This window comes from Stigmatopora argus, chromosome 21 (assembly GCF_051989625.1).
Source record: "Stigmatopora argus isolate UIUO_Sarg chromosome 21, RoL_Sarg_1.0, whole genome shotgun sequence".
Taxonomy (NCBI): domain Eukaryota; kingdom Metazoa; phylum Chordata; class Actinopteri; order Syngnathiformes; family Syngnathidae; genus Stigmatopora; species Stigmatopora argus.
Window position 1 is genome coordinate 1,360,596 of NC_135407.1, and position 26,148 is coordinate 1,386,743.

At 27.7% G+C, this 26,148-nt stretch overlaps 1 long non-coding RNA gene across 1 annotated transcript in view; it reads left to right on the forward strand.

The window, feature by feature from the left end:
- Window positions 1-26,148, forward strand: part of LOC144066768 (uncharacterized) — a 35,344-nt gene that overhangs the window by 5,117 nt on the left and 4,079 nt on the right. The window lies entirely within an intron of this gene.

Sequence of the window (26,148 nt, forward strand, 5' to 3'; positions counted from 1 at the left end):
TTTTTCATAAAAAAACGACATAGTATAGTAACGCTTTTTTATTAAAAAATGACATAGTATAGTCAGGCTTTTTTCTTAAAAAACGACATAGTATAGTAAGGCTTTTTTTCTTTAAAAACGACATAGTATAGTAAGGCTTTTTTCGTAAAAAACGACATAGTATAGTAAGGTTTTTTTCATAAAAAAACGACATAGTATAGTAACGCTTTTTTATTAAAAAATGACATAGTATAGTCAGGCTTTTTTCTTAAAAAACGACATAGTATAGTAAGGCTTTTTTTCTTTAAAAACGACATAGTATAGTAAGGCTTTTTTCCCCTAAAAAACGACATAGTATAGTAAGGCTTTTTTCTTTAAAAACGACATAGTATAGTAAGGCTTTTTTCCCAAAAAAACGACATAGTATAGTAAGGCTTTTTTCCAAAAAAAACGACATAGTATAGTAACGCTTTTTTATTAAAAAATGACATAGTATAGTCAGGCTTTTTTCTTAAAAAACGACATAGTATAGTAACGCTTTTTTCTTTAAAAACGACATAGTATAGTAAGGCTTTTTTCCCCTAAAAAACGACATAGTATAGTAAGGCTTTTTTCTTTAAAAACGACATAGTATAGTAAGGCTTTTTTCCAAAAAAAACGACATAGTATAGTAAGGCTTTTTTCCTAAAAAAACGACATAGTATAGTAAGGCTTTTTTCCTAAAAAACGACATAGTATAGTAAGGCTTTTTTCCTAAAAAAAAAACGACATAGTATAGTAAGGCTTTTTTCCTAAAAAAACGACATAGTATAGTAAGGCTTTTTTCCTAAAAAACGACATAGTATAGTAAGGCTTTTTTCCTAAAAAAAAACGACATAGTATGGTAAGGCTTTTTTCCTAAAAAAACGACATAGTATAGTAAGGCTTTTTTCCCCTAAAAAAACGACATAGTATAGTAAGGCTTTTTTTTCTTAAAAAACGACATAGTATAGTAAGGCTTTTTTTCTTAAAAAACGACATAGTATAGTAAGGCTTTTTTCCTAAAAAAAAAAACGACATAGTATAGTAAGGCTTTTTTCTTTAAAAACGACATAGTAAAGTAAGGCTTTTTTCCCTAAAAAACGACATAGTATAGTAAGGCTTTTTTCCTAAAAAAACGACATAGTATAGTAAGGCTTTTTTCCTAAAAAAACGACATAGTATAGTAAGGCTTTTTCCCCTAAAAAACGACATAGTATAGTAAGGCTTTTTACCTAAAAACGACATAGTATAGTAAGGCTTTTTTCGTAAAAAACGACATAGTATAGTAAGGCTTTTTTCTTTAAAAACGACATAGTATAGTAAGGCTTTTTTCCAAAAAAAACGACATAGTATAGTAAGGCTTTTTTCCAAAAAAAACGACATAGTATAGTAACGCTTTTTTATTAAAAAATGACATAGTATAGTCAGGCTTTTTTCTTAAAAAACGACATAGTATAGTAACGCTTTTTTCTTTAAAAACGACATAGTATAGTAAGGCTTTTTTCCCCTAAAAAACGACATAGTATAGTAAGGCTTTTTTCTTTAAAAACGACATAGTATAGTAAGGCTTTTTTCCAAAAAAAACGACATAGTATAGTAAGGCTTTTTTCCTAAAAAAACGACATAGTATAGTAAGGCTTTTTTCCTAAAAAACGACATAGTATAGTAAGGCTTTTTTCCTAAAAAAAAAAACGACATAGTATAGTAAGGCTTTTTTCCTAAAAAAACGACATAGTATAGTAAGGCTTTTTTCCTAAAAAACGACATAGTATAGTAAGGCTTTTTTCCTAAAAAAAAACGACATAGTATGGTAAGGCTTTTTTCCTAAAAAAACGACATAGTATAGTAAGGCTTTTTTCCCCTAAAAAAACGACATAGTATAGTAAGGCTTTTTTTTCTTAAAAAACGACATAGTATAGTAAGGCTTTTTTTCTTAAAAAACGACATAGTATAGTAAGGCTTTTTTCCTAAAAAAAAACGACATAGTATAGTAAGGCTTTTTTCTTTAAAAACGACATAGTAAAGTAAGGCTTTTTTCCCTAAAAAACGACATAGTATAGTAAGGCTTTTTTCCTAAAAAAACGACATAGTATAGTAAGGCTTTTTTCCTAAAAAAACGACATAGTATAGTAAGGCTTTTTCCCCTAAAAAACGACATAGTATAGTAAGGCTTTTTACCTAAAAACGACATAGTATAGTAAGGCTTTTTTCGTAAAAAACGACATAGTATAGTAAGGTTTTTTTCTTTAAAAACGACATAGTATAGTAAGGCTTTTTTCTTTAAAAACGACATAGTATAGTAAGGCTTTTTTCCTAAAAAAAAAACGACATAGTATAGTAAGGCTTTTTTCCTAAAAAAAAAACGACATAGTATAGTAAGGCTTTTTTCCTAAAAAAACGACATAGTATAGTAAGGCTTTTTTCCTAAAAAAACGACATAGTATAGTAAGGCTTTTTTCCTAAAAAAACGACATAGTATAGTAAGGCTTTTTTCCTAAAAAACGACATAGTATAGTAAGGCTTTTTTCCTAAAAAAACGACATAGTATAGTAAGGCTTTTTTCCTAAAAAAACGACATAGTATAGTAAGGCTTTTTTCCCCTAAAAAACGACATAGTATAGTAAGGCTTTTTTTCTTAAAAAAACGACATAGTATAGTAAGGCTTTTTTTCTTAAAAAACGACATAGTATAGTAAGGCTTTTTTCCAAAAAAACGACATAGTAAAGTAAGGCTTTTTTCCCTAAAAAAACGACATAGTATAGTAAGGCTTTTTTCCCAAAAAAACGACATAGTATATTAAGGCTTTTTTCCTAAAAAAACGACATAGTATAGTAAGGCTTTTTCCCCCTAAAAAACGACATAGTATAGTAAGGCTTTTTCCCCTAAAAATAGACATAGTATAGTAAGGCTTTTTCCCCTAAAAAACGACATAGTATAGTAAGGCTTTTTTTCTTAAAAAACGACATAGTAAGGCTTTTTTTCTTAAAAAACGACATAGTATAGTAAGGCTTTTTTTCTTAAAAAACGACATAGTATAGTAAGGCTTTTTTCCTAAAAAAAACGACATAGTATAGTAAGGCTTTTTTCCTAAAAAAAACGACATAGTATAGTAAGGCTTTTTTCCTAAAAAAACAACATAGTATAGTAAGGCTTTTTCCCCCTAAAAAACGACATAGTATAGTAAGGCTTTTTTCCCCTAAAAAACGACATAGTATAGTAAGGCTTTTTTTCTTAAAAAACGACATAGTATAGTAAGGCTTTTTTTCTTAAAAAACGACATAGTATAGTAAGGCTTTTTTTCTTAAAAAAACGACATAGTATAGTAAGGCTTTTTTTCTTAAAAAACGACATAGTATAGTAAGGCTTTTTTTCTTAAAAAACGACATAGTATAGTAAGGCTTTTTTCCTAAAAAAAAACGACATAGTATAGTAAGGCTTTTTTCCTAAAAAAAAAAACGACATAGTATAGTAAGGCTTTTTTCCTAAAAAAAACGACATAGTATAGTAAGGCTTTTTTCCTAAAAAAACGACATAGTATAGTAAGGCTTTTTTTCTTAAAAAACGACATAGTATAGTAAGGCTTTTTTTCTTAAAAAACGACATAGTATAGTAAGGCTTTTTTCCTAAAAAAACGACATAGTATAGTAAGGCTTTTTTCCTAAAAAAACGACATAGTATAGTAAGGCTTTTTTCCCCTAAAAACGACATAGTATAGTAAGGCTTTTTTTCTTAAAAAACGACATAGTATAGTAAGGCTTTTTTTCTTAAAAAATGACATAGTATAGTCAGGCTTTTTTCTTAAAAAATGACATAGTATAGTCAGGCTTTTTTCTTAAAAAACGACATAGTATAGTAAGGCTTTTTTCTTTAAAAACGACATAGTATAGTAAGGCTTTTTTTCTTAAAAAACGACATAGTATAGTAAGGCTTTTTTCCTAAAAAAAACGACATAGTATAGTAAGGCTTTTTTCTTTAAAAACGACATAGTAAAGTAAGGCTTTTTTCCCTAAAAAACGACATAGTATAGTAAGGCTTTTTTCCTAAAAAAACGACATAGTATATTAAGGCTTTTTTCCTAAAAAAAACGACATAGTATAGTAAGGCTTTTTTCCCCTAAAAAACGACATAGTATAGTAAGGCTTTTTTTCTTAAAAAACGACATAGTATAGTAAGGCTTTTTTCCCCTAAAAAACGACATAGTATAGTAAGGCTTTTTTCTTTAAAAACGACATAGTATAGTAAGGCTTTTTTCCTAAAAAAACGACATAGTATAGTAAGGCTTTTTTCCTAAAAAAACGACATAGTATAGTAAGGCTTTTTTCCTAAAAAAACGACATAGTATAGTAAGGCTTTTTTCCTAAAAAAACGACATAGTATAGTAAGGCTTTTTTCCTAAAAAAACGACATAGTATAGTAAGGCTTTTTTCCTAAAAAACGACATAGTATAGTAAGGCTTTTTTCCTAAAAAAAATGACATAGTATAGTAAGGCTTTTTTCCTAAAAAAACGACATAGTATAGTAAGGCTTTTTTCCCCTAAAAAACGACATAGTATAGTAAGGCTTTTTTTCTTAAAAAACGACATAGTATAGTAAGGCTTTTTTTCTTAAAAAACGACATAGTATAGTAAGGCTTTTTTCCTAAAAAAAACGACATAGTATAGTAAGGCTTTTTTCTTTAAAAACGACATAGTAAAGTAAGGCTTTTTTCCCTAAAAAACGACATAGTATAGTAAGGCTTTTTTCCTAAAAAAACGACATAGTATATTAAGGCTTTTTTCCTAAAAAAACGACATAGTATAGTAAGGCTTTTTCCCCTAAAAATAGACATAGTATAGTAAGGCTTTTTCCCCTAAAAAACGACATAGTATAGTAAGGCTTTTTTTCTTAAAAAACGACATAGTAAGGCTTTTTTTCTTAAAAAACGACATAGTATAGTAAGGCTTTTTTCCTAAAAAAAAAACGACATAGTATAGTAAGGCTTTTTTCCTAAAAAAAAACGACATAGTATAGTAAGGCTTTTTTCCTAAAACGACATAGTATAGTAAGGCTTTTTTCCTAAAACGACATAGTATAGTAAGGCTTTTTTTCTTAAAAAACGACATAGTATAGTAAGGCTTTTTTTCTTAAAAAACGACATAGTATAGTAAGGCTTTTTTCCTAAAACGACATAGTATATTAAGGCTTTTTTCCTAAAAAAACGACATAGTATAGTAAGGCTTTTTTCCCCTAAAAAACGACATAGTATAGTAAGGCTTTTTTTCTTAAAAAACGACATAGTATAGTAAGGCTTTTTTCCCCTAAAAAACGACATAGTATAGTAAGGCTTTTTTCTTTAAAAACGACATAGTATAGTAAGGCTTTTTTCCTAAAAAAACGACATAGTATAGTAAGGCTTTTTTCCTAAAAAAACGACATAGTATAGTAAGGCTTTTTTCCTAAAAAAACGACATAGTATAGTAAGGCTTTTTTCCTAAAAAAACGACATAGTATAGTAAGGCTTTTTTCCTAAAAAAAACGACATAGTATAGTAAGGCTTTTTTCCTAAAAAACGACATAGTATAGTAAGGCTTTTTTCCTAAAAAAAATGACATAGTATAGTAAGGCTTTTTTCCTAAAAAAACGACATAGTATAGTAAGGCTTTTTTCCCCTAAAAAACGACATAGTATAGTAAGGCTTTTTTTCTTAAAAAACGACATAGTATAGTAAGGCTTTTTTTCTTAAAAAACGACATAGTATAGTAAGGCTTTTTTCCTAAAAAAAACGACATAGTATAGTAAGGCTTTTTTCTTTAAAAACGACATAGTAAAGTAAGGCTTTTTTCCCTAAAAAACGACATAGTATAGTAAGGCTTTTTTCCTAAAAAAACGACATAGTATATTAAGGCTTTTTTCCTAAAAAAACGACATAGTATAGTAAGGCTTTTTCCCCTAAAAATAGACATAGTATAGTAAGGCTTTTTCCCCTAAAAAACGACATAGTATAGTAAGGCTTTTTTTCTTAAAAAACGACATAGTAAGGCTTTTTTTCTTAAAAAACGACATAGTATAGTAAGGCTTTTTTTCTTAAAAAACGACATAGTATAGTAAGGCTTTTTTCCTAAAAAAAAAACGACATAGTATAGTAAGGCTTTTTTCCTAAAAAAAAACGACATAGTATAGTAAGGCTTTTTTCCTAAAAAAACGACATAGTATAGTAAGGCTTTTTTCCTAAAACGACATAGTATAGTAAGGCTTTTTTTCTTAAAAAACGACATAGTATAGTAAGGCTTTTTTTCTTAAAAAACGACATAGTATAGTAAGGCTTTTTTTCCTAAAAAAAACGACATAGTATAGTAAGGCTTTTTTCCTAAAAAAAACGACATAGTATAGTAAGGCTTTTTTCCTAAAAAAACGACATAGTATAGTAAGGCTTTTTTCCTAAAAAAACGACATAGTATAGTAAGGCTTTTTTTCTTAAAAAACGACATAGTATAGTAAGGCTTTTTTTCTTAAAAAACGACATAGTATAGTAAGGCTTTTTTTCTTAAAAAACGACATAGTATAGTAAGGCTTTTTTCCTAAAAAAAACGACATAGTATAGTAAGGCTTTTTTCCTAAAAAAACGACATAGTATAGTAAGGCTTTTTTCCTAAAAAAAACGACATAGTATAGTAAGGCTTTTTTCCTAAAAAAAACGACATAGTATAGTAAGGCTTTTTTCCTAAAAAAACGACATAGTATAGTAAGGCTTTTTTCCCCTAAAAAACGACATAGTATAGTAAGGCTTTTTTTCTTAAAAAACGACATAGTATAGTAAGGCTTTTTTTCTTAAAAAACGACATAGTATAGTAAGGCTTTTTTTCTTAAAAAACGACATAGTATAGTAAGGCTTTTTTTCTTAAAAAACGACATAGTATAGTAAGGCTTTTTTTCTTAAAAAACGACATAGTATAGTAAGGCTTTTTTTCCTAAAAAAAACGACATAGTATAGTAAGGCTTTTTTCCTAAAAAAAAAACGACATAGTATAGTAAGGCTTTTTTCCTAAAAAAACGACATAGTATAGTAAGGCTTTTTTCCTAAAAAAAACGACATAGTATAGTAAGGCTTTTTTTCTTAAAAAACGACATAGTATAGTAAGGCTTTTTTTCTTAAAAAACGACATAGTATAGTAAGGCTTTTTTTCTAAAAAAACGACATAGTATAGTAAGGCTTTTTTTCTTAAAAAACGACATAGTATAGTAAGGCTTTTTTCCTTAAAAAAACGACATAGTATAGTAAGGCTTTTTTCCTAAAAAAAACGACATGGTATAGTAAGGCTTTTTTCCTAAAAAAAACGACATAGTATAGTAAGGCTTTTTTCCTAAAAAAAACGACATAGTATAGTAAGGCTTTTTTCCTAAAAAAAACGACATAGTATAGTAAGGCTTTTTTCCTAAAAAAACGACATAGTATAGTAAGGCTTTTTTCCTAAAAAAACGACATAGTATAGTAAGGCTTTTTTCCCCTAAAAAACGACATAGTATAGTAAGGCTTTTTTTCTTAAAAAACGACATAGTATAGTAAGGCTTTTTTTCTTAAAAACGACATAGTATAGTAAGGCTTTTTTCCTAAAAAAAACGACATAGTATAGTAAGGCTTTTTTTCCTAAAAAAAACGACATAGTATAGTAAGGCTTTTTTCCTAAAAAAACGACATAGTATAGTAAGGCTTTTTTCCTAAAAAAACGACATAGTATAGTAAGGCTTTTTTTCTTAAAAAACGACATAGTATAGTAAGGCTTTTTTTCTTAAAAAACGACATAGTATAGTAAGGCTTTTTTTCTTAAAAAACGACATAGTATAGTAAGGCTTTTTTCTTTAAAAACGACATAGTAAAGTAAGGCTTTTTTCCCTAAAAAACGACATAGTATAGTAAGGCTTTTTTCCTAAAAAAACGACATAGTATAGTAAGGCTTTTTTCCTAAAAAAACGACATAGTATAGTAAGGCTTTTTTCCCCTAAAAAACGACATAGTATAGTAAGGCTTTTTCCTCTAAAAATAGACATAGTATAGTAAGGCTTTTTTTCTTAAAAAAACGACATAGTATAGTAAGGCTTTTTTTCTTAAACGAGATAGTATAGTAAGGCTTTTTTCCTAAAAAAAAACGACATAGTATAGTAAGGCTTTTTTCTTTAAAAATAGACATAGTATAGTAAGGCTTTTTCCCCTAAAAAACGACATAGTATAGTAAGGCTTTTTTTCTTAAAAAACGACATAGTAAGGCTTTTTTTCTTAAAAAACGACATAGTATAGTAAGGCTTTTTTTCTTAAAAAACGACATGGTATAGTAAGGCTTTTTTCCTAAAAAAAAACGACATAGTATAGTAAGGCTTTTTTCCTAAAAAAAAACGACATAGTATAGTAAGGCTTTTTTCCTAAAAAAACGACATAGTATAGTAAGGCTTTTTTCCTAAAAAAAACGACATAGTATAGTAAGGCTTTTTTCCCCTAAAAAACGACATAGTATAGTAAGGCTTTTTTTCTTAAAAAACGACATAGTATAGTAAGGCTTTTTTTCTTAAAAAACGACATAGTATAGTAAGGCTTTTTTTCTTAAAAAACGACATAGTATAGTAAGGCTTTTTTTCTTAAAAAACGACATAGTATAGTAAGGCTTTTTTTCCTAAAAAAAACGACATAGTATAGTAAGGCTTTTTTCCTAAAAAAAACGACATAGTATAGTAAGGCTTTTTTCCTAAAAAAAACGACATAGTATAGTAAGGCTTTTTTCCTAAAAAAACGACATAGTATAGTAAGGCTTTTTTTCTTAAAAAACGACATAGTATAGTAAGGCTTTTTTTCTTAAAAAACGACATAGTATAGTAAGGCTTTTTTTCTTAAAAAACGACATAGTATAGTAAGGCTTTTTTTCCTAAAAAAAAACGACATAGTATAGTAAGGCTTTTTTCCTAAAAAAAACGACATAGTATAGTAAGGCTTTTTTCCTAAAAAAAACGACATAGTATAGTAAGGCTTTTTTCCTAAAAAAAAACGACATAGTATAGTAAGGCTTTTTTCCTAAAAAAACGACATAGTATAGTAAGGCTTTTTTCCCCTAAAAAACGACATAGTATAGTAAGGCTTTTTTTCTTAAAAAACGACATAGTATAGTAAGGCTTTTTTTCTTAAAAAACGACATAGTATAGTAAGGCTTTTTTTCTTAAAACGACATAGTATAGTAAGGCTTTTTTTCTTAAAAAACGACATAGTATAGTAAGGCTTTTTTTCTTAAAAAACGACATAGTATAGTAAGGCTTTTTTTCCTAAAAAAAAAACGACATAGTATAGTAAGGCTTTTTTCCTAAAAAAAAACGACATAGTATAGTAAGGCTTTTTTCCTAAAAAAACGACATAGTATAGTAAGGCTTTTTTCCTAAAAAAACGACATAGTATAGTAAGGCTTTTTTTCTTAAAAAACGACATAGTATAGTAAGGCTTTTTTTCTTAAAAAACGACATAGTATAGTAAGGCTTTTTTTCTTAAAAAACGACATAGTATAGTAAGGCTTTTTTTCTTAAAAAACGACATAGTATAGTAAGGCTTTTTTCCTTAAAAAAACGACATAGTATAGTAAGGCTTTTTTCCTAAAAAAACGACATAGTATAGTAAGGCTTTTTTCCTAAAAAAAACGACATAGTATAGTAAGGCTTTTTTCCTAAAAAAAACGACATAGTATAGTAAGGCTTTTTTCCTAAAAAAAACGACATAGTATAGTAAGGCTTTTTTCCTAAAAAAAACGACATAGTATAGTAAGGCTTTTTTCCTAAAAAAACGACATAGTATAGTAAGGCTTTTTTCCCCTAAAAAACGACATAGTATAGTAAGGCTTTTTTTCTTAAAAAACGACATAGTATAGTAAGGCTTTTTTTCTTAAAAAACGACATAGTATAGTAAGGCTTTTTTCCTAAAAAAAAACGACATAGTATAGTAAGGCTTTTTTTCCTAAAAAAAACGACATAGTATAGTAAGGCTTTTTTCCTAAAAAAACGACATAGTATAGTAAGGCTTTTTTCCTAAAAAAACGACATAGTATAGTAAGGCTTTTTTTCTTAAAAAACGACATAGTATAGTAAGGCTTTTTTTCTTAAAAAACGACATAGTATAGTAAGGCTTTTTTCTTTAAAAACGACATAGTAAAGTAAGGCTTTTTTCCCTAAAAAACGACATAGTATAGTAAGGCTTTTTTCCTAAAAAAACGACATAGTATAGTAAGGCTTTTTTCCTAAAAAAACGACATAGTATAGTAAGGCTTTTTCCCCCTAAAAAACGACATAGTATAGTAAGGCTTTTTCCTCTAAAAATAGACATAGTATAGTAAGGCTTTTTTTCTTAAAAAACGACATAGTATAGTAAGGCTTTTTTTCTTAAACGACATAGTATAGTAAGGCTTTTTTCCTAAAAAAAAACGACATAGTATAGTAAGGCTTTTTTCTTTAAAAACGACATAGTAAAGTAAGGCTTTTTTCCCTAAAAAACGACCTAGTATAGTAAGGCTTTAAAAAAAAAACGACATAGTATAGTAAGGCTTTAAAAAAAAAAAAAAAACGACATAGTATAGTAAGGCTTTTTTCCTAAAAAACGACATAGTATAGTAAGGCCTTTTTCTTTAAAAAAACGACATAGTATTGTACGGCTTTTTTTCCCTAAAAAACGACATAGTATAGTAAGGCTTTTTTTCCCTAAAATACGACATAGTATAGTAAGGCTTTTTTTCTAAAAAAAACGACATAGTATAGTAAGGCTTTCCCCCCCTAAAAAACGACATAGTATAGTAAGGCTTTTTTCCCTAAAAAACGACATAGTATAGTATGGCTTTTTTTCTTAAAAAACGACATAGTATAGTAAGGCTTTTTACCTAAAAAACGACATAGTATAGTAAGGCTTTTTTCGTAAAAAACGACATAGTATAGTAAGGTTTTTTTTCATAAAAAAACGACATAGTATAGTAACGCTTTTTTATTAAAAAATGACATAGTTAAAGCTTTTTTTTCGTAAAATAACGACCATGTATAGTCAGGCTTTTTTCGTAAAAATCGACATAGTATAGTAAGGCTTTTTTTCTTAAAAAACGACATAGTATAGTAAGGCTTTTTTTCTTAAAAAAACGACATAGTATAGTAAGGCTTTTTTTCTTAAAAAACGACATAGTATAGTAAGGCTTTTTTCCTTAAAAAAACGACATAGTATAGTAAGGCTTTTTTCCTAAAAAAAAACGACATAGTATAGTAAGGCTTTTTTCCTAAAAAAAAACGACATAGTATAGTAAGGCTTTTTTCCTAAAAAAAACGACATAGTATAGTAAGGCTTTTTTCCTAAAAAAAACGACATAGTATAGTAAGGCTTTTTTCCTAAAAAAAAACGACATAGTATAGTAAGGCTTTTTTCCTAAAAAAACGACATAGTATAGTAAGGCTTTTTTCCCCTAAAAAACGACATAGTATAGTAAGGCTTTTTTTCTTAAAAAACGACATAGTATAGTAAGGCTTTTTTTTCTTAAAAAACGACATAGTATAGTAAGGCTTTTTTCCTAAAAAAAACGACATGGTATAGTAAGGCTTTTTTTCCTAAAAAAAACGACATAGTATAGTAAGGCTTTTTTCCTAAAAAAACGACATAGTATAGTAAGGCTTTTTTCCTAAAAAAACGACATAGTATAGTAAGGCTTTTTTTCTTAAAAAACGACATAGTATAGTAAGGCTTTTTTTCTTAAAAAACGACATAGTATAGTAAGGCTTTTTTTCTTAAAAAACGACATTGTATAGTAAGGCTTTTTTCTTTAAAAACGACATAGTAAAGTAAGGCTTTTTTCCCTAAAAAACGACATAGTATAGTAAGGCTTTTTTCCTAAAAAAAACGACATAGTATAGTAAGGCTTTTTTCCCCTAAAAAACGACATAGTATAGTAAGGCTTTTTTTCTTAAAAAACGACATAGTATAGTAAGGCTTTTTTTCTTAAAAAACGACATAGTATAGTAAGGCTTTTTTTCTTAAAAAACGACATAGTATAGTAAGGCTTTTTTTCTTAAAAAACGACATAGTATAGTAAGGCTTTTTTTCCTAAAAAAAACGACATAGTATAGTAAGGCTTTTTTCCTAAAAAAAACGACATAGTATAGTAAGGCTTTTTTCCTAAAAAAAATGACATAGTATAGTAAGGCTTTTTTCCTAAAAAAACGACATAGTATAGTAAGGCTTTTTTTCTTAAAAAACGAAATAGTATAGTAAGGCTTTTTTTCTTAAAAAACGACATAGTATAGTAAGGCTTTTTTTCTTAAAAAACGACATAGTATAGTAAGGCTTTTTTCCTAAAAAAAAACGACATAGTATAGTAAGGCTTTTTTCCTAAAAAAAACGACATAGTATAGTAAGGCTTTTTTCCTAAAAAAAACGACATAGTATAGTAAGGCTTTTTTCCTAAAAAAAAACGACATAGTATAGTAAGGCTTTTTTCCTAAAAAAACGACATAGTATAGTAAGGCTTTTTTCTTTAAAAACGACATAGTATAGTAAGGCTTTTTTCCTAAAAAAAACGACATAGTATAGTAAGGCTTTTTTCCTAAAAAAACGACATAGTATAGTAAGGCTTTTTTCCTAAAAAAACGACATAGTATAGTAAGGCTTTTTTTCTTAAAAAACGACATAGTATAGTAAGGCTTTTTTTCTTAAAAAACGACATAGTATAGTAAGGCTTTTTTTCTTAAAAAACGACATAGTATAGTAAGGCTTTTTTTCTTAAAAAACGACATAGTATAGTAAGGCTTTTTTCCTTAAAAAAACGACATAGTATAGTAAGGCTTTTTTCCTAAAAAAAACGACATAGTATAGTAAGGCTTTTTTCCTAAAAAAAAACGACATAGTATAGTAAGGCTTTTTTCCTAAAAAAAACGACATAGTATAGTAAGGCTTTTTTCCTAAAAAAAACGACATAGTATAGTAAGGCTTTTTTCCTAAAAAAAACGACATAGTATAGTAAGGCTTTTTTCCTAAAAAAAACGACATAGTATAGTAAGGCTTTTTTCCCCTAAAAAACGACATAGTATAGTAAGGCTTTTTTTCTTAAAAAACGACATAGTATAGTAAGGCTTTTTTTCTTAAAAAACGACATAGTATAGTAAGGCTTTTTTTCTTAAAAAACGACATAGTATAGTAAGGCTTTTTTTCCTAAAAAAAACGACATAGTATAGTAAGGCTTTTTTCCTAAAAAAACGACATAGTATAGTAAGGCTTTTTTCCTAAAAAAACGACATAGTATAGTAAGGCTTTTTTTCTTAAAAAACGACATAGTATAGTAAGGCTTTTTTTCTTAAAAAACGACATAGTATAGTAAGGCTTTTTTTCTTAAAAAACGACATAGTATAGTAAGGCTTTTTTTCTTAAAAAACGACATAGTAAAGTAAGGCTTTTTTCCCTAAAAAACGACATAGTATAGTAAGGCTTTTTTCCTAAAAAAACGACATAGTATAGTAAGGCTTTTTTCCTAAAAAAACGACATAGTATAGTAAGGCTTTTTCCCCCTAAAAAACGACATAGTATAGTAAGGCTTTTTCCTCTAAAAATAGACATAGTATAGTAAGGCTTTTTTTCTTAAAAAACGACATAGTATAGTAAGGCTTTTTTTCTTAAACGACATAGTATAGTAAGGCTTTTTTCCTAAAAAAAAACGACATAGTATAGTAAGGCTTTTTTCTTTAAAAACGACATAGTAAAGTAAGGCTTTTTTCCCTAAAAAACGACCTAGTATAGTAAGGCTTTAAAAAAAAAACGACATAGTATAGTAAGGCTTTAAAAAAAAAACGACATAGTATAGTAAGGCTTTAAAAAAAAAAAAAACGACATAGTATAGTAAGGCTTTTTTCCTAAAAAACGACATAGTATAGTAAGGCCTTTTTCTTTAAAAAAACGACATAGTATTGTACGGCTTTTTTTCCCTAAAAAACGACATAGTATAGTAAGGCTTTTTTTCCCTAAAATACGACATAGTATAGTAAGGCTTTTTTTCTAAAAAAATGACATAGTATAGTAAGGCTTTCCCCCCCTAAAAAACGACATAGTATAGTAAGGCTTTTTTCCCTAAAAAACGACATAGTATAGTATGGCTTTTTTTCTTAAAAAACGACATAGTATAGTAAGGCTTTTTACCTAAAAAACGACATAGTATAGTAAGGCTTTTTTCGTAAAAAACGACATAGTATAGTAAGGTTTTTTTTCATAAAAAAACGACATAGTATAGTAACGCTTTTTTATTAAAAAATGACATAGTTAAAGCTTTTTTTTCGTAAAATAACGACCATGTATAGTCAGGCTTTTTTCGTAAAAATCGACATAGTATAGTAAGGCTTTTTTTCTTAAAAAACGACATAGTATAGTAAGGCTTTTTTTCTTAAAAAAACGACATAGTATAGTAAGGCTTTTTTTCTTAAAAAACGACATAGTATAGTAAGGCTTTTTTCCTTAAAAAAACGACATAGTATAGTAAGGCTTTTTTCCTAAAAAAAAACGACATAGTATAGTAAGGCTTTTTTCCTAAAAAAAAAACGACATAGTATAGTAAGGCTTTTTTCCTAAAAAAAACGACATAGTATAGTAAGGCTTTTTTCCTAAAAAAAACGACATAGTATAGTAAGGCTTTTTTCCTAAAAAAAACGACATAGTATAGTAAGGCTTTTTTCCTAAAAAAACGACATAGTATAGTAAGGCTTTTTTCCCCTAAAAAACGACATAGTATAGTAAGGCTTTTTTTCTTAAAAAACGACATAGTATAGTAAGGCTTTTTTTTCTTAAAAAACGACATAGTATAGTAAGGCTTTTTTCCTAAAAAAAACGACATGGTATAGTAAGGCTTTTTTTCCTAAAAAAAACGACATAGTATAGTAAGGCTTTTTTCCTAAAAAAACGACATAGTATAGTAAGGCTTTTTTCCTAAAAAAACGACATAGTATAGTAAGGCTTTTTTTCTTAAAAAACGACATAGTATAGTAAGGCTTTTTTTCTTAAAAAACGACATAGTATAGTAAGGCTTTTTTTCTTAAAAAACGACATAGTATAGTAAGGCTTTTTTCTTTAAAAACGACATAGTAAAGTAAGGCTTTTTTCCCTAAAAAACGACATAGTATAGTAAGGCTTTTTTCCTAAAAAAAACGACATAGTATAGTAAGGCTTTTTTCCCCTAAAAAACGACATAGTATAGTAAGGCTTTTTTTCTTAAAAAACGACATAGTATAGTAAGGCTTTTTTTCTTAAAAAACGACATAGTATAGTAAGGCTTTTTTTCTTAAAAAACGACATAGTATAGTAAGGCTTTTTTTCTTAAAAAACGACATAGTATAGTAAGGCTTTTTTTCCTAAAAAAAACGACATAGTATAGTAAGGCTTTTTTTCCTAAAAAAAACGACATAGTATAGTAAGGCTTTTTTCCTAAAAAAAATGACATAGTATAGTAAGGCTTTTTTCCTAAAAAAACGACATAGTATAGTAAGGCTTTTTTTCTTAAAAAACGACATAGTATAGTAAGGCTTTTTTCCTAAAAAAACGACATAGTATAGTAAGGCTTTTTTCCTAAAAAAACGACATAGTATAGTAAGGCTTTTTTTCTTAAAAAACGACATAGTATAGTAAGGCTTTTTTTCTTAAAAAACGACATAGTATAGTAAGGCTTTTTTTCTTAAAAAACGACATAGTATAGTAAGGCTTTTTTTCTTAAAAAACGACATAGTATAGTAAGGCTTTTTTCCTTAAAAAAACGACATAGTATAGTAAGGCTTTTTTCCTAAAAAAACGACATAGTATAGTAAGGCTTTTTTCCTAAAAAAAAACGACATAGTATAGTAAGGCTTTTTTCCTAAAAAAAACGACATAGTATAGTAAGGCTTTTTTCCTAAAAAAAACGACATAGTATAGTAAGGCTTTTTTCCTAAAAAAAACGACATAGTATAGTAAGGCTTTTTTCCTAAAAAAAACGACATAGTATAGTAAGGCTTTTTTCCCCTAAAAAACGACATAGTATAGTAAGGCTTTTTTTCTTAAAAAACGACATAGTATAGTAAGGCTTTTTTTCTTAAAAAACGACATAGTATAGTAAGGCTTTTTTCCTAAAAAAAAAACGACATAGTATAGTAAGGCTTTTTTTCCTAAAAAAAACGACATAGTATAGTAAGGCTTTTTTCCTAAAAAAACGACATAGTATAGTAAGGCTTTTTTCCTAAAAAAACGACATAGTATAGTAAGGCTTTTTTTCTTAAAAAACGACATAGTATAGTAAGGCTTTTTTTCTTAAAAAACGACATAGTATAGTAAGGCTTTTTTTCTTAAAAAACGACATAGTATAGTAAGGCTTTTTTTCTTAAAAAACGACATAGTAAAGTAAGGCTTTTTTCCCTAAAAAACGACATAGTATAGTAAGGCTTTTTTCCTAAAAAAACGACATAGTATAGTAAGGCTTTTTTCCTAAAAAAACGACATAGTATAGTAAGGCTTTTTCCCCCTAAAAAACGACATAGTATAGTAAGGCTTTTTCCTCTAAAAATAGACATAGTATAGTAAGGCTTTTTTTCTTAAAAAACGACATAGTATAGTAAGGCTTTTTTTCTTAAACGACATAGTATAGTAAGGCTTTTTTCCTAAAAAAAAACGACATAGTATAGTAAGGCTTTTTTCTTTAAAAACGACATAGTAAAGTAAGGCTTTTTTCCCTAAAAAACGACCTAGTATAGTAAGGCTTTAAAAAAAAAACGACATAGTATAGTAAGGCTTTAAAAAAAAAACGACATAGTATAGTAAGGCTTTAAAAAAAAAAAAAACGACATAGTATAGTAAGGCTTTTTTCCTAAAAAACGACATAGTATAGTAAGGCCTTTTTCTTTAAAAAAACGACATAGTATTGTACGGCTTTTTTTCCCTAAAAAACGACATAGTATAGTAAGGCTTTTTTTCCCTAAAATACGACATAGTATAGTAAGGCTTTTTTTCTAAAAAAATGACATAGTATAGTAAGGCTTTCCCCCCCTAAAAAACGACATAGTATAGTAAGGCTTTTTTCCCTAAAAAACGACATAGTATAGTATGGCTTTTTTTCTTAAAAAACGACATAGTATAGTAAGGCTTTTTACCTAAAAAACGACATAGTATAGTAAGGCTTTTTTCGTAAAAAACGACATAGTATAGTAAGGTTTTTTTTCATAAAAAAACGACATAGTATAGTAACGCTTTTTTATTAAAAAATGACATAGTTAAAGCTTTTTTTTCGTAAAATAACGACCATGTATAGTCAGGCTTTTTTCGTAAAAATCGACATAGTATAGTAAGGCTTTTTTTCTTAAAAACGACATAGTATAGTAAGGCTTTTTTTCTTAAAAAAACGACATAGTATAGTAAGGCTTTTTTTCTTAAAAAACGACATAGTATAGTAAGGCTTTTTTCCTTAAAAAAACGACATAGTATAGTAAGGCTTTTTTCCTAAAAAAAAACGACATAGTATAGTAAGGCTTTTTTCCTAAAAAAAAAACGACATAGTATAGTAAGGCTTTTTTCCTAAAAAAAACGACATAGTATAGTAAGGCTTTTTTCCTAAAAAAAACGACATAGTATAGTAAGGCTTTTTTCCTAAAAAAAACGACATAGTATAGTAAGGCTTTTTTCCTAAAAAAACGACATAGTATAGTAAGGCTTTTTTCCCCTAAAAAACGACATAGTATAGTAAGGCTTTTTTTCTTAAAAAACGACATAGTATAGTAAGGCTTTTTTTTCTTAAAAAACGACATAGTATAGTAAGGCTTTTTTCCTAAAAAAAACGACATAGTATAGTAAGGCTTTTTTCCCCTAAAAAACGACATAGTATAGTAAGGCTTTTTTTCTTAAAAAACGACATAGTATAGTAAGGCTTTTTTTCTTAAAAAACGACATAGTATAGTAAGGCTTTTTTTCTTAAAAAACGACATAGTATAGTAAGGCTTTTTTTCTTAAAAAACGACATAGTATAGTAAGGCTTTTTTTCCTAAAAAAAACGACATAGTATAGTAAGGCTTTTTTTCCTAAAAAAAACGACATAGTATAGTAAGGCTTTTTTCCTAAAAAAAATGACATAGTATAGTAAGGCTTTTTTCCTAAAAAAACGACATAGTATAGTAAGGCTTTTTTTCTTAAAAAACGACATAGTATAGTAAGGCTTTTTTCCTAAAAAAACGACATAGTATAGTAAGGCTTTTTTCCTAAAAAAACGACATAGTATAGTAAGGCTTTTTTTCTTAAAAAACGACATAGTATAGTAAGGCTTTTTTTCTTAAAAAACGACATAGTATAGTAAGGCTTTTTTTCTTAAAAAACGACATAGTATAGTAAGGCTTTTTTTCTTAAAAAACGACATAGTATAGTAAGGCTTTTTTCCTTAAAAAAACGACATAGTATAGTAAGGCTTTTTTCCTAAAAAAACGACATAGTATAGTAAGGCTTTTTTCCTAAAAAAAAACGACATAGTATAGTAAGGCTTTTTTCCTAAAAAAAACGACATAGTATAGTAAGGCTTTTTTCCTAAAAAAAACGACATAGTATAGTAAGGCTTTTTTCCTAAAAAAAACGACATAGTATAGTAAGGCTTTTTTCCTAAAAAAAACGACATAGTATAGTAAGGCTTTTTTCCCCTAAAAAACGACATAGTATAGTAAGGCTTTTTTTCTTAAAAAACGACATAGTATAGTAAGGCTTTTTTTCTTAAAAAACGACATAGTATAGTAAGGCTTTTTTCCTAAAAAAAAAACGACATAGTATAGTAAGGCTTTTTTTCCTAAAAAAAACGACATAGTATAGTAAGGCTTTTTTCCTAAAAAAACGACATAGTATAGTAAGGCTTTTTTCCTAAAAAAACGACATAGTATAGTAAGGCTTTTTTTCTTAAAAAACGACATAGTATAGTAAGGCTTTTTTTCTTAAAAAACGACATAGTATAGTAAGGCTTTTTTTCTTAAAAAACGACATAGTATAGTAAGGCTTTTTTTCTTAAAAAACGACATAGTAAAGTAAGGCTTTTTTCCCTAAAAAACGACATAGTATAGTAAGGCTTTTTTCCTAAAAAAACGACATAGTATAGTAAGGCTTTTTTCCTAAAAAAACGACATAGTATAGTAAGGCTTTTTCCCCCTAAAAAACGACATAGTATAGTAAGGCTTTTTCCTCTAAAAATAGACATAGTATAGTAAGGCTTTTTTTCTTAAAAAACGACATAGTATAGTAAGGCTTTTTTTCTTAAACGACATAGTATAGTAAGGCTTTTTTCCTAAAAAAAAACGACATAGTATAGTAAGGCTTTTTTCTTTAAAAACGACATAGTAAAGTAAGGCTTTTTTCCCTAAAAAACGACCTAGTATAGTAAGGCTTTAAAAAAAAAACGACATAGTATAGTAAGGCTTTAAAAAAAAAACGACATAGTATAGTAAGGCTTTAAAAAAAAAAAAAACGACATAGTATAGTAAGGCTTTTTTCCTAAAAAACGACATAGTATAGTAAGGCCTTTTTCTTTAAAAAAACGACATAGTATTGTACGGCTTTTTTTCCCTAAAAAACGACATAGTATAGTAAGGCTTTTTTTCCCTAAAATACGACATAGTATAGTAAGGCTTTTTTTCTAAAAAAATGACATAGTATAGTAAGGCTTTCCCCCCCTAAAAAACGACATAGTATAGTAAGGCTTTTTTCCCTAAAAAACGACATAGTATAGTATGGCTTTTTTTCTTAAAAAACGACATAGTATAGTAAGGCTTTTTACCTAAAAAACGACATAGTATAGTAAGGCTTTTTTCGTAAAAAACGACATAGTATAGTAAGGTTTTTTTTCATAAAAAAACGACATAGTATAGTAACGCTTTTTTATTAAAAAATGACATAGTTAAAGCTTTTTTTTCGTAAAATAACGACCATGTATAGTCAGGCTTTTTTCGTAAAAATCGACATAGTATAGTAAGGCTTTTTTTCTTAAAAACGACATAGTATAGTAAGGCTTTTTTTCTTAAAAAAACGACATAGTATAGTAAGGCTTTTTTTCTTAAAAAACGACATAGTATAGTAAGGCTTTTTTCCTTAAAAAAACGACATAGTATAGTAAGGCTTTTTTCCTAAAAAAAAACGACATAGTATAGTAAGGCTTTTTTCCTAAAAAAAAAACGACATAGTATAGTAAGGCTTTTTTCCTAAAAAAAACGACATAGTATAGTAAGGCTTTTTTCCTAAAAAAAACGACATAGTATAGTAAGGCTTTTTTCCTAAAAAAAACGACATAGTATAGTAAGGCTTTTTTCCTAAAAAAACGACATAGTATAGTAAGGCTTTTTTCCCCTAAAAAACGACATAGTATAGTAAGGCTTTTTTTCTTAAAAAACGACATAGTATAGTAAGGCTTTTTTTTCTTAAAAAACGACATAGTATAGTAAGGCTTTTTTCCTAAAAAAAACGACATGGTATAGTAAGGCTTTTTTTCCTAAAAAAAACGACATAGTATAGTAAGGCTTTTTTCCTAAAAAAACGACATAGTATAGTAAGGCTTTTTTCCTAAAAAAACGACATAGTATAGTAAGGCTTTTTTTCTTAAAAAACGACATAGTATAGTAAGGCTTTTTTTCTTAAAAAACGACATAGTATAGTAAGGCTTTTTTTCTTAAAAAACGACATAGTATAGTAAGGCTTTTTTCTTTAAAAACGACATAGTAAAGTAAGGCTTTTTTCCCTAAAAAACGACATAGTATAGTAAGGCTTTTTTCCTAAAAAAAACGACATAGTATAGTAAGGCTTTTTTCCCCTAAAAAACGACATAGTATAGTAAGGCTTTTTTTCTTAAAAAACGACATAGTATAGTAAGGCTTTTTTTCTTAAAAAACGACATAGTATAGTAAGGCTTTTTTTCTTAAAAAACGACATAGTATAGTAAGGCTTTTTTTCTTAAAAAACGACATAGTATAGTAAGGCTTTTTTTCCTAAAAAAAACGACATAGTATAGTAAGGCTTTTTTCCTAAAAAAAACGACATAGTATAGTAAGGCTTTTTTCCTAAAAAAAATGACATAGTATAGTAAGGCTTTTTTCCTAAAAAAACGACATAGTATAGTAAGGCTTTTTTTCTTAAAAAACGACATAGTATAGTAAGGCTTTTTTTCTTAAAAAACGACATAGTATAGTAAGGCTTTTTTTCTTAAAAAACGACATAGTATAGTAAGGCTTTTTTCCTAAAAAAAAACGACATAGTATAGTAAGGCTTTTTTCCTAAAAAAAACGACATAGTATAGTAAGGCTTTTTTCCTAAAAAAAACGACATAGTATAGTAAGGCTTTTTTCCTAAAAAAAAACGACATAGTATAGTAAGGCTTTTTTCCTAAAAAAACGACATAGTATAGTAAGGCTTTTTTCTTTAAAAACGACATAGTATAGTAAGGCTTTTTTCCTAAAAAAAACGACATAGTATAGTAAGGCTTTAAAAAAAAAAAAAACGACATAGTATAGTAAGGCTTTTTTCCTAAAAAACGACATAGTATAGTAAGGCCTTTTTCTTTAAAAAAACGACATAGTATTGTACGGCTTTTTTTCCCTAAAAAACGACATAGTATAGTAAGGCTTTTTTTCCCTAAAATACGACATAGTATAGTAAGGCTTTTTTTCTAAAAAAATGACATAGTATAGTAAGGCTTTCCCCCCCTAAAAAACGACATAGTATAGTAAGGCTTTTTTCCCTAAAAAACGACATAGTATAGTATGGCTTTTTTTCTTAAAAAACGACATAGTATAGTAAGGCTTTTTACCTAAAAAACGACATAGTATAGTAAGGCTTTTTTCGTAAAAAACGACATAGTATAGTAAGGTTTTTTTTCATAAAAAAACGACATAGTATAGTAACGCTTTTTTATTAAAAAATGACATAGTTAAAGCTTTTTTTTCGTAAAATAACGACCATGTATAGTCAGGCTTTTTTCGTAAAAATCGACATAGTATAGTAAGGCTTTTTTTCTTAAAAACGACATAGTATAGTAAGGCTTTTTTTCTTAAAAAAACGACATAGTATAGTAAGGCTTTTTTTCTTAAAAAACGACATAGTATAGTAAGGCTTTTTTCCTTAAAAAAACGACATAGTATAGTAAGGCTTTTTTCCTAAAAAAAAACGACATAGTATAGTAAGGCTTTTTTCCTAAAAAAAAAACGACATAGTATAGTAAGGCTTTTTTTCCTAAAAAAAACGACATAGTATAGTAAGGCTTTTTTCCTAAAAAAAACGACATAGTATAGTAAGGCTTTTTTCCTAAAAAAAACGACATAGTATAGTAAGGCTTTTTTCCTAAAAAAACGACATAGTATAGTAAGGCTTTTTTCCCCTAAAAAACGACATAGTATAGTAAGGCTTTTTTTCTTAAAAAACGACATAGTATAGTAAGGCTTTTTTTTCTTAAAAAACGACATAGTATAGTAAGGCTTTTTTCCTAAAAAAAACGACATGGTATAGTAAGGCTTTTTTTCCTAAAAAAAACGACATAGTATAGTAAGGCTTTTTTCCTAAAAAAACGACATAGTATAGTAAGGCTTTTTTCCTAAAAAAACGACATAGTATAGTAAGGCTTTTTTTCTTAAAAAACGACATAGTATAGTAAGGCTTTTTTTCTTAAAAAACGACATAGTATAGTAAGGCTTTTTTTCTTAAAAAACGACATAGTATAGTAAGGCTTTTTTCTTTAAAAACGACATAGTAAAGTAAGGCTTTTTTCCCTAAAAAACGACATAGTATAGTAAGGCTTTTTTCCTAAAAAAAACGACATAGTATAGTAAGGCTTTTTTCCCCTAAAAAACGACATAGTATAGTAAGGCTTTTTTTCTTAAAAAACGACATAGTATAGTAAGGCTTTTTTTCTTAAAAAACGACATAGTATAGTAAGGCTTTTTTTCTTAAAAAACGACATAGTATAGTAAGGCTTTTTTTCTTAAAAAACGACATAGTATAGTAAGGCTTTTTTTCCTAAAAAAAACGACATAGTATAGTAAGGCTTTTTTCCTAAAAAAAACGACATAGTATAGTAAGGCTTTTTTCCTAAAAAAAATGACATAGTATAGTAAGGCTTTTTTCCTAAAAAAACGACATAGTATAGTAAGGCTTTTTTTCTTAAAAAACGACATAGTATAGTAAGGCTTTTTTTCTTAAAAAACGACATAGTATAGTAAGGCTTTTTTTCTTAAAAAACGACATAGTATAGTAAGGCTTTTTTCCTAAAAAAAACGACATAGTATAGTAAGGCTTTTTTCCTAAAAAAAACGACATAGTATAGTAAGGCTTTTTTCCTAAAAAAAACGACATAGTATAGTAAGGCTTTTTTCCTAAAAAAAAACGACATAGTATAGTAAGGCTTTTTTCCTAAAAAAACGACATAGTATAGTAAGGCTTTTTTCTTTAAAAACGACATAGTATAGTAAGGCTTTTTTCCTAAAAAAAACGACATAGTATAGTAAGGCTTTTTTCCTAAAAAAACGACATAGTATAGTAAGGCTTTTTTCCTAAAAAAACGACATAGTATAGTAAGGCTTTTTTTCTTAAAAAACGACATAGTATAGTAAGGCTTTTTTTCTTAAAAAACGACATAGTATAGTAAGGCTTTTTTTCTTAAAAAACGACATAGTATAGTAAGGCTTTTTTTCTTAAAAAACGACATAGTATAGTAAGGCTTTTTTCCTTAAAAAAACGACATAGTATAGTAAGGCTTTTTTCCTAAAAAAACGACATAGTATAGTAAGGCTTTTTTCCTAAAAAAAAACGACATAGTATAGTAAGGCTTTTTTCCTAAAAAAAACGACATAGTATAGTAAGGCTTTTTTCCTAAAAAAAACGACATAGTATAGTAAGGCTTTTTTCCTAAAAAAAACGACATAGTATAGTAAGGCTTTTTTCCTAAAAAAAACGACATAGTATAGTAAGGCTTTTTTCCCCTAAAAAACGACATAGTATAGTAAGGCTTTTTTTCTTAAAAAACGACATAGTATAGTAAGGCTTTTTTTCTTAAAAAACGACATAGTATAGTAAGGCTTTTTTCCTAAAAAAAAAACGACATAGTATAGTAAGGCTTTTTTTCCTAAAAAAAACGACATAGTATAGTAAGGCTTTTTTCCTAAAAAAACGACATAGTATAGTAAGGCTTTTTTCCTAAAAAAACGACATAGTATAGTAAGGCTTTTTTTCTTAAAAAACGACATAGTATAGTAAGGCTTTTTTTCTTAAAAAACGACATAGTATAGTAAGGCTTTTTTTCTTAAAAAACGACATAGTATAGTAAGGCTTTTTTCTTTAAAAACGACATAGTAAAGTAAGGCTTTTTTCCCTAAAAAACGACATAGTATAGTAAGGCTTTTTTCCTAAAAAAACGACATAGTATAGTAAGGCTTTTTTCCTAAAAAAACGACATAGTATAGTAAGGCTTTTTCCCCCTAAAAAACGACATAGTATAGTAAGGCTTTTTCCTCTAAAAATAGACATAGTATAGTAAGGCTTTTTTTCTTAAAAAACGACATAGTATAGTAAGGCTTTTTTTCTTAAACGACATAGTATAGTAAGGCTTTTTTTCTAAAAAAATGACATAGTATAGTAAGGCTTTCCCCCCCTAAAAAACGACATAGTATAGTAAGGCTTTTTTCCCTAAAAAACGACATAGTATAGTATGGCTTTTTTTCTTAAAAAACGACATAGTATAGTAAGGCTTTTTACCTAAAAAACGACATAGTATAGTAAGGCTTTTTTCGTAAAAAACGACATAGTATAGTAAGGTTTTTTTTCATAAAAAAACGACATAGTATAGTAACGCTTTTTTATTAAAAAATGACATAGTTAAAGCTTTTTTTTCGTAAAATAACGACCATGTATAGTCAGGCTTTTTTCGTAAAAATCGACATAGTATAGTAAGGCTTTTTTTCTTAAAAACGACATAGTATAGTAAGGCTTTTTTTCTTAAAAAAACGACATAGTATAGTAAGGCTTTTTTTCTTAAAAAACGACATAGTATAGTAAGGCTTTTTTCCTTAAAAAAACGACATAGTATAGTAAGGCTTTTTTCCTAAAAAAAAACGACATAGTATAGTAAGGCTTTTTTCCTAAAAAAAAAACGACATAGTATAGTAAGGCTTTTTTTTCTAAAAAAAACGACATAGTATAGTAAGGCTTTTTTCCTAAAAAAAACGACATAGTATAGTAAGGCTTTTTTCCTAAAAAAAACGACATAGTATAGTAAGGCTTTTTTCCTAAAAAAACGACATAGTATAGTAAGGCTTTTTTCCCCTAAAAAACGACATAGTATAGTAAGGCTTTTTTTCTTAAAAAACGACATAGTATAGTAAGGCTTTTTTTTCTTAAAAAACGACATAGTATAGTAAGGCTTTTTTCCTAAAAAAAACGACATGGTATAGTAAGGCTTTTTTTCCTAAAAAAAACGACATAGTATAGTAAGGCTTTTTTCCTAAAAAAACGACATAGTATAGTAAGGCTTTTTTCCTAAAAAAACGACATAGTATAGTAAGGCTTTTTTTCTTAAAAAACGACATAGTATAGTAAGGCTTTTTTTCCTTAAAAAACGACATAGTATAGTAAGGCTTTTTTTCTTAAAAAACGACATAGTATAGTAAGGCTTTTTTCTTTAAAAACGACATAGTAAAGTAAGGCTTTTTTCCCTAAAAAACGACATAGTATAGTAAGGCTTTTTTCCTAAAAAAAACGACATAGTATAGTAAGGCTTTTTTCCCCTAAAAAACGACATAGTATAGTAAGGCTTTTTTTCTTAAAAAACGACATAGTATAGTAAGGCTTTTTTTCTTAAAAAACGACATAGTATAGTAAGGCTTTTTTTCTTAAAAAACGACATAGTATAGTAAGGCTTTTTTTCTTAAAAAACGACATAGTATAGTAAGGCTTTTTTTCCTAAAAAAAACGACATAGTATAGTAAGGCTTTTTTCCTAAAAAAAACGACATAGTATAGTAAGGCTTTTTTCCTAAAAAAAATGACATAGTATAGTAAGGCTTTTTTCCTAAAAAAACGACATAGTATAGTAAGGCTTTTTTTCTTAAAAAACGACATAGTATAGTAAGGCTTTTTTTCTTAAAAAACGACATAGTATAGTAAGGCTTTTTTTCTTAA